We start from the raw sequence: 8,969 nt of genomic DNA, 5'->3' as shown, positions 1-8,969 counted from the left end.
TAAAGAACCAACTCTAGGGAAGCTAAAAACAACAACAATAATACCTTTACTTTCAAGAAACACAAGGTAGCTGAAGGGAGATAAAAATTAGTCCAAAGCCTGCATAGCTTAGGTAATATGTGTGTTTATGTACATGTGTGTATGAACATCTGTGTGTCTGTGTTGATCTACTTGGTAATACTGCACAAAGTTTCTGTTACTTTTACCAGGCACCTATCACCCTTCATTGGGGAGAGTTATAATCATCTGGACTTTATGTTTAATTTCTAAAACTTCATATATATAGGTTGTATGTTAGTCTAATCACTTTCCTTGCTTTCTATAAACCCTGATCAGCATAGATCAGCACATCCTTTTTAGAGGCTGGATTTGGGCTAAAATGGAAACTCTGAAGTGCTGAGTTTCTCAGAGTGTATGTATAAGGTTTCATGGGAGTATAGGTGTGGCATTGTGTGTTAATGCGCTGAACTGAATAATTGCTTTGAATCACAAGGTCAGCGGTTCAAGTTTACCAGCTGCTCTTTGGAAACCCTATCCAGGGTCTCTATGAGATGGAAATGACTCAATGGCACTTAATAACAAAAACAACAACAAAGTTTCACTAGCACTAAATAGTAATCCTCATATGAAAAGAGAATTTATCTCACTTTATAAATTATGTAATTCTTTTCTTAGTAAATAAAGATGAGTTAGAAGTAGCATATAATATTTCTTTACTAAAAACTAAAAATCTGAAGTCCTGTTTTCACATAAAAAGATATTTGTATCTTTCTGTATGCAAATAAAAGGAGTCCTTGTATATCTCTGTAGGATAAGCACTCAACTGCAAGGTTGGTGTGGACTGCAGGGTGGGAGGTTTAAACTCACCAGCATTCCTCAGAAACCCTATACAGAGTCGCTATGGGTCAGAACTGACTCGATGACACTTAACAACAACAACATGTTCAAATAATTCTAATCATAGTACAAGTTTTTCAGTCAACATTACTGGTAGTTTTAATATATGAATGACTTCACCATATTACTCTGTTGACCTTGTACATGTCTATATAGGCCATACAAGCAAGGTTCAACATTAGCTGACCTGAGCATTTGTAAAGCATGCTGTGATTCACTCAGAACATGAGTGCATGCGAAGCTTATGAGGATCTCCCGCAAGGCCTGTTTTCCCACTTGTCTCTTTACCTTTGGGTGCTGTCATGAGATTTTTTCATCACCTCTAGAGTTTAGATAAAGTATGAGGTTCACCTTATTCATAGGAGCAAAGATAGCTTCAGGGTAGAAAACTGCTTATGTGGATCTTTGGATCAATTACTCAGCAACACATGTCTAGCCACTGGTATTGCATTACCACAACATCTGGCTTCTTTTGTTTAGTAACATCCTAATGGCACAGGGGTGCCGCAGGGAGTAGTCATCTTTACTGCTCTAATTTTGCTATGTATGCTAATAGAAAATCTTCTGAATCTGATAAGACATAACTGTTTTTTGTTTTTTTTTCTAACTTAAATATCAGGAAGACTTATTTGACAACATGCTTATTTAAAATGATAGCTGACTCAATGTCTAAATATTAAATTGTTGTCATTGTTAAGTGCCATTGGGTTGATTACAACTCATAACTACCTTGTATAATGTTTCTGAGTAGCAGCTAGAAGGATTATTCTGCTGACCTTGTGGTTAGTAGTCTAGTCCTTATCTTAGAGTGCCACACCAGGGCTCCAAATGTTAAAAAGAACATCTTAAATTTGTAACTGCTGAGGCACATAATTTTCCTTTTGTTATATTTGCAAACCACCTTTCATCTGTAAGGACTACCTACAAGTTTGGTTTGAATCACAAAATCAGAAGTTCAAACCCACCAGCCACTCCTCGTGAACCCTACACAGGGTTGCTATGAGTCAGAGCTGATTTGGTGATACTTAACAACAACTTGTAAGACTGTCATACTACAGTGACTTGTGTGTTGGTGTTACAATGCCACAAGTATTTTAAATATCAGGAGGGTCAACCATGGTAGTCAGGCTTCAGCAGAGCTTCTGGACAAAGTTATACTAAGAAGAAGGTGAGAAGAACAAGTCCTGAATGGTTAGTCCCCTTATGAATAGCAGTGGCACACTGTCCAGAATAACGCCAGGAGAGGATCCCCTCAGGTTGGAAGGCACTCAAAATAAGACGGGGAAAGCTGCCTCTGGAAGTAGAATTGACTTTCATTGATATGGATGGAACAAAGCTTTCAGCACCTTCATTTGTTGATGCAGCACAGATGCAAACACCAATGAATAATCAGAATATGCAATGTGGTGGTGGTTATGTGCCGTGGAGTCGGTTCCAACTCATAGCGACCCTGTACAGGGTTTCCGAGGCTGTAAATCTTCACGAGAGTAGAAAGCCTCATCTTTCTCCCGTGGAACAGCTGGTAGTTTCGAACTGCTGACCTTAAGGTTCGCAGCCAGATTCATAACCACTACGCTACCAGAGCTTCTGAATGTGGATTGTAGAAAGTATTAACCTAGGAAAATTGGAAATAGTAAAAGATAAAGTGGAACACAAAGATTGATATCCTGAGCATCAATGAGCAGACATGAACCAGACAATCATAGGCTTTACTATGTTGGGATGACAGATTGAAAGTGAATGTCATCACATTCATCATCAAAAAGAGCATTTCAAGATCTATATTGAAGTACAGTGCTGATTGTGATAGGATAATATTCATGTGCCTACAAGGAAGACCAGTTAATACCAATATTCAAACATGTGCATCAGCCATTTAACTCAACCGCTAAAGTGATGAATAGAAGATTTCTTCCATTTGAAATTGATCAAATATTCAATCAAAATGCACGATCAAGTTTGAAACAAAGAGGAAGGATAAGTATTTGAATAGAAATGATGCTGGAGATCTTGTGATATAATTCTGCAAAACCAACAGCTTCATCCATTGTAAATACCTTTTTTCAAAAGCATAAGTGATTTCTATTCACACTGACCTCTCAAGATGGAATACAGAGAAATCAAATTGACAACATCTGTAGAAAGAGATGATGGAGAAATTCAATATTATCAGCCAAAACAAAGTCAAGGGAAGACAATGGGACAGATCATCAGTTGCTCATAAGCAAGTTCAAACTGAATCTGAAAAAAATTGAAACAAATCCACAAAACAAAATAGGACCTTGACGCATTAGATGCTAATGACTGAAGAATAGAAGACCTCAGAAAGACATCAAGAATATTATACAGAAATAAAACAAAAGGTCGTTAAAAAGACATTGTTATTAGGTGCCTTTAAGTCTGTTCTGACTCATAATGACCATATGCACAACAGAACCAAACACTTCTGGTCCTGTGCCATCTTCACAATTTTTGTTTTGCTTGAGCTCATTGCGACTGCCACTGTGCCAACCCATCTCATTGTTGGTCATCTTCTTTTTCACCTATCCTCCACTTTGCCAAGCATCATTTCATTCTCCAGGTACTTGTTCCCTGTGAAAATATGTCTCAAGTATGAGAGACAAAGTCTCGCCTTCCTTGCCTCCAAGGAGCATTCTGGCTGTACTTCTTTCAAATTAGACCTGTTTGTTTTTCTATCTGTCCATGGTACTTTGACTATTCTTCTCCAACTCCTTAACTGAAATGCATCGATTCTTCTAAGGTCTTTATAATTCATATTCTGGCATTCATATGAATATGTTGTTGCTGCTTTTGTTGTTTTTAGGGGCTGCCCAGTAGGCTCTGACTCATAACAGTCTTATGTACAACAAAACACTGCCCGGTCCTGCATCAACCTCACAATCTTTTTCCTACAAAACATTTACCTTTACAGTTGTGACAATCACAATTAGTCATGATAACAATTACTCACTATTGAATCATAAGAATCTTATTCCATCTCCTTTCACTAGGCCCGTCTAGATAGGATGAAAAACCACTCAATGGGGATTCTACCCTCCTCTGCACACCTTAAAACTAAACTCTCTCTTGAAAACTTGTAAGTTGGTCACTTGGTGCCTTTATAGCCCCCCATTTTAGATTTTTCCATCTTATTTTGATGCTTTCTGCATTATTCAGCATTTGTCCATGGAATCCATCAATATTGCTTAAACTTTTTCTTCAATTCTTTTAGCTTGAGAAGTACTGAGTACATTCTTTTTGTTTTCTAATTCGAGGTTTTTGTATATTTAATTACAGTACTTGACAGTCTTCTTGATCAGCCCTTTGATGTTTTCTGTTGACCTCTTTTACTTCCTTATTTCTTCCATTTGCTTTAGCATCTCTACTAGAGTACAGGCTTCAGAGTCTCTTGTGACGTCTGTTTTTATCTTTTATTTCTTTCCTTTCTATTTGATAACCTTTTGCATTCTTTCGGTATGATGTTCTTGATGTCATTCCACAGCTATTCTGGTCTCCAGTGATTAGTGTCTAATGCATCAAATCTGTTCTTGAGATAGACTATAATTTCAGGTTGGATATGTTCAAAGTCATATTCTAGCTCTCGTGGCCTTTTTCTTTTTGTTGTCCATCTGCTTTATGAAGTATGATTTCCTTCTCTAAGGACGAGTTCCTTCTAATAATGTCCATAAGGAACACTCAGGCTATACTTCTTTCAAGACAAATTTGTTCATTCTCTTGGCAGTCCATGTGTATTCAGTATTCATCTAACCTTCACCATAGTTAAAGGACAGCATGAAGGCTACTCTAATACCATGGAGAGCCTTCATAATGTGCTACATATACCCAAGAGGTTTTGGGTATGAAATTGGAATTCCAAATCAACTGGTGTGTTCTTTGTTGAAGGACAAAAAATTACAACACAAATAAAAAGGAAAATGTATCATTTTCTTATTAGTTTTTTTCTAAAGTAAGAAAAAATTTTTAATTTGTATTATTTTAAATCCCTGAAAAATAGTTTTGCAAGTTAGTTTTTCTTGCTTCTTTTCTCAAGAAACATAAGTTACGCTAAGTTTTAAATATCTTGGTGCATCTAAGGAATATAAATTGCCTATTAGACATTTTTTTACATTAGAATTTCCTTTTTGATTCAATAGTTACAAAATAATGTTAGACCAGTGGATTATCTATGTTTATCACATGACTAAATGCCCATCAGTGGAAGAATGGATAAATAAACTTTGGTGTATACTCTCAGTGAGACAATGTACAACAGTAAAGAATAACAATGAATTTGCAAAACACTTTACAACATGGATGAGTTGGAGGACTTTATGTTGAGTAAAATTAGTGAATTACAAAAGGACAAATATTACATGAGACCACTATTGTAAAAATTGAAGAAAAAGTGTTTATGCTAAAAGACACATTATTTGATAGTTACCATGGGTGGAAAAAGAGCTCTGATAGCATAGTGGTTACAAATCCGGCTACAAACCACAAGGCCAGTAGTTCAAAACTACCAGCTGTTCCGCAGGAGAAAGATGAGGTTTCCTGCTCCCGTAAAGATTTACAGCCTTGGAAACCCTGTATAGGGTTGCTATGAGTCGGAACTGACTCCACAGCATATAACAACAACAACAGGGGTGGAAGGAAAGGAGGACTGATTCACTGGGTGATGGGGAATGCAATATACAAAAACAGGGAGGTTGAAAGTAGAATGATTAAGGCATGAAAGACACAGGAGTGCAGTATTTAAAGGGAATACAAGAAAATGCTGTCATAGACACAATCCTGAAATAGCAGTGAGCTCTGGGTAGATACATGGATAGATACACTCAATGGCTGTAAGAGGGAGAGAGGGAATATACCCACAAATATATGAAGGTGTGACAGAGAATATTTGTACATGGGTATTTACTTACATATCAAAATTATGTTTTCATTTCTTTGAAATGAAATTTCAAAGTTATGAAACTTCTTAGACATAACCAATTACCTTGAGGGAATGATTTGCTGTGCCTGGGGTCTCAAGATTGTAGTTTTGAGGTCAAGGTGTTCAGTTGTCACAATATGGTCCCCAAACACGATTTTCTTTCTATATCATACTTTGTTAAGTGAAATCCTGGTGTGGCGCTGTGAATTAATGCGCCAGACTGCAAAACCCTTGGACTGCAAGGCCGGCAGTTCAAGCTCACCAGCTGCTCCTCAGAAACGCTATACAGGATGGGTATAGGTCGGAACTGACTCAAAGGCACTTAACAACAGCAACAACTTTGTTAAGTAGCAATTGAGGTCTCATGAGTAACTGCGCCCCTTCCCACCTCCCCTCCAGGGCAAAGCCCAAGCTCACGCTCTGCGTTCCCCTCCCCTTAGCCCCTCATCCCCTCCCCACGCACCATTAGCAACCTCAAATTGGACAGCACCAGCACTGGCACCAGCATGGGTATGGGCTCTGGTGGCACCCTGGAGGAGGAGGTCCGGACACTGTCAGTGGTCTCCCTGTGGACATTAAATCCAGAGAACTCTACCTACTCTTCTAGCCAACACTAAGGTGGCCAAAAGCAAGCTAATGGCAACCCCAAATCTCTCCAGTATTCACACTAACCTAGGACCACACTTCATCACCCGGGACCCCTATGACCTGAAGGGGGCTTCTCTGATCCTCACGTCCCCAAAGACCTGGGCACACTGTCATCTGTGCACCACAGAGCTGAGTCCGCCTTCTCTCATGCTGCATTCACCTACCCAGCTGTCACTGGGACCACGGCCCTTCATGCTCAGGTACGCTGGTACCCTTCCTCTGACACCATCCAGCAATGATGGAAGTACCGTCACTTCTGTTAGTTCTTCAGTAAGTGTCCTGGATCTGGTTTACCACAAGACTATGGTCCCTTCTTCTGCCTGAGTCCTTAGAACGTGCTTGTGCTAGACTTGAACTTTGAAAGCCTGCTAGTTGTGGCTAGAACTGGACACAAGCTAATTTCTAGGACACTTTTCCATTCTCCTCTCACCTCTGTCATCCTGCCTTCCATCTGCTCTGGTGCCTTGGGGTCCCTAAAGAACCAGAGACCACAGGGAAGCCCTGGTGTGTCTTCACACCTGCTCACAGCCACCTCTCTCTCTCCTCACCCCAAGTCTTGTCACTGCAGCTTGAAGTTTCTGCCCCTTGAGGAGATTCCCTGGGATCTGTACGGTGGTGCTGGGAACTTCTACTGCCCCCAGGCAGCCTGTGGATTTTAACCTGACTCAGCGGACTTCTACCCGTTTCCTGTTCTCCTCTTCCTCAACCCTGTCCTTCTCCATGGCTTTTCTCCAAGCCTTCTTGGGAGGATTCAGGGACTGCCTTGCAGGGACAGTCAGTACCCCTCCTCCTTTCCCCCCCTCCCCCCCACACAAGCCTCACTGGGACCAAGCAAGGGCCAACCTCCTAATCTTGCTTAGGTTGTTGTTATTGTTAAGTACCGCGGAGTCGGTTCATAGTGACCCTGCACAGGGTTTCCGAGGCTGTAAATCTTTACGGGAGCAGATGCCTCATCTTTCTCCTGCAGAACCGCTGGTAGTTTTGAACTGCTGACCTTGCAGTTGGCAGCCCCACTCATACCTTAGCTCCGCTTTAAGGAAATGAGTTATTTCACTTTGCATATTTTCCGTCATGAGTTAAGAAACGTAAACCTAATGTATATGTAGTGCACAGTCTGTTTTTACATTGATGGCACCATAGCAACAGGTCCTGGCCACTGATGGCTCATTTCTGTCCACTCCCTACACCCTTCACCCAGCTCTGCAGCTAGTTCAGCCCGGATGGCCCCACACACCCACACTTCAGGCTGAAAAACAGCTACAGCAAAAACCCTACAAATATATGATGTTTTCTTTTCCAAATCAGGGTTCTCCATTTCCTTCTTAGATGGGACAACAACTGTCAGGACCATGTTGCTTTACTTCACCACAGTGCTTCACCACCCTCGTCACTGGTCCTTATTCTTTCCAAATTTCCAAACAACCCAAAAGTGAAAGTATTTTGTATCCAGGGTAACAAAATATTTATGCATCATAAAGGGTTTTTTTGTGTGTGCACAGTTAATTATTAGAGACCATGTTCACCCCTTCAGATGATTTTAGTGTTTAGTTTGAAGCATGAAGAAAAAAAGGGTTTCTGTATTCTTCAGCAGTGAGCTTTTTTGTTTTGTTTTTTATCAGGTGTTACTTTAAGAACATTGAAGTGAAGGAAAAATTGTGTGATTTTATTTTGTTCTGTGAGCACACCAAGGCTTACCTTCAGGTGCAGCTGGGATTGTCTGCATGTTTCCAGACTTAGGACACTCTGGTGATTATTGTTTATTGCAGATCCTGTGAGAAAGTGAAACTGGATAATAAATGAAATGCAAAATTAAAAAAATCATCCAAGAAACAAGAACAAAAAATAGCTCATGAGTAGCCATCTAAGAGGCAGCTGTTATTCTCCCCCTTTGTGGACTGAAGAATTTTGATGAAAACTGAAGACACTTGCAAACAGTTTGTCCAACTTACAACTGGAAGCTATGGACACCTGTCACTACAACCCTGAGGCCAGAACTAGATGGTGTCTGGCTGGCAACCACTACCAACTACTTTAATAGGGATCACATTAGAAGGTTCTGGATAAAGTGGGTGAGAATGTGGAACAAAATTCAAAATTATATAAAAAGACCAGGTCTACTGGATGAAAAGAGACTGGAGGAACCCCAAGTTTATGGCCCTTGGTTATCATTCAGGTCTAGACCTGAACTCACCTTTATGGCACACTTTTCAGCAAAATGGTAGATAGGTATATAGATGAGACAACACTAGTGAGGTATGCATACCACAGAATGCTGAACCAATAGGCAGCATTTGCCTAAGGACAAAATTCAGATGGGTTGGAAAGGAAGAAGGAATGGAAGCAAGGATCACAGGGAGGGAGAGGAATAAGTGATGACTGAGAGGATTGCAACTGTTGAGATGAAATGATGTGTAAGATTTGTGGTGGGGAAAAGAGATGGTCTGCACTGTACAGCTTCACGCAGTTCACTATATACAAATATATAAGATTT

Source organism: Chrysochloris asiatica, unplaced genomic scaffold, assembly GCF_000296735.1.
Source record: "Chrysochloris asiatica unplaced genomic scaffold, ChrAsi1.0 scaffold00001, whole genome shotgun sequence".
Classification (NCBI taxonomy): Eukaryota; Metazoa; Chordata; class Mammalia; order Afrosoricida; family Chrysochloridae; genus Chrysochloris; species Chrysochloris asiatica.
This window is presented reverse-complemented; position numbering follows the sequence as displayed.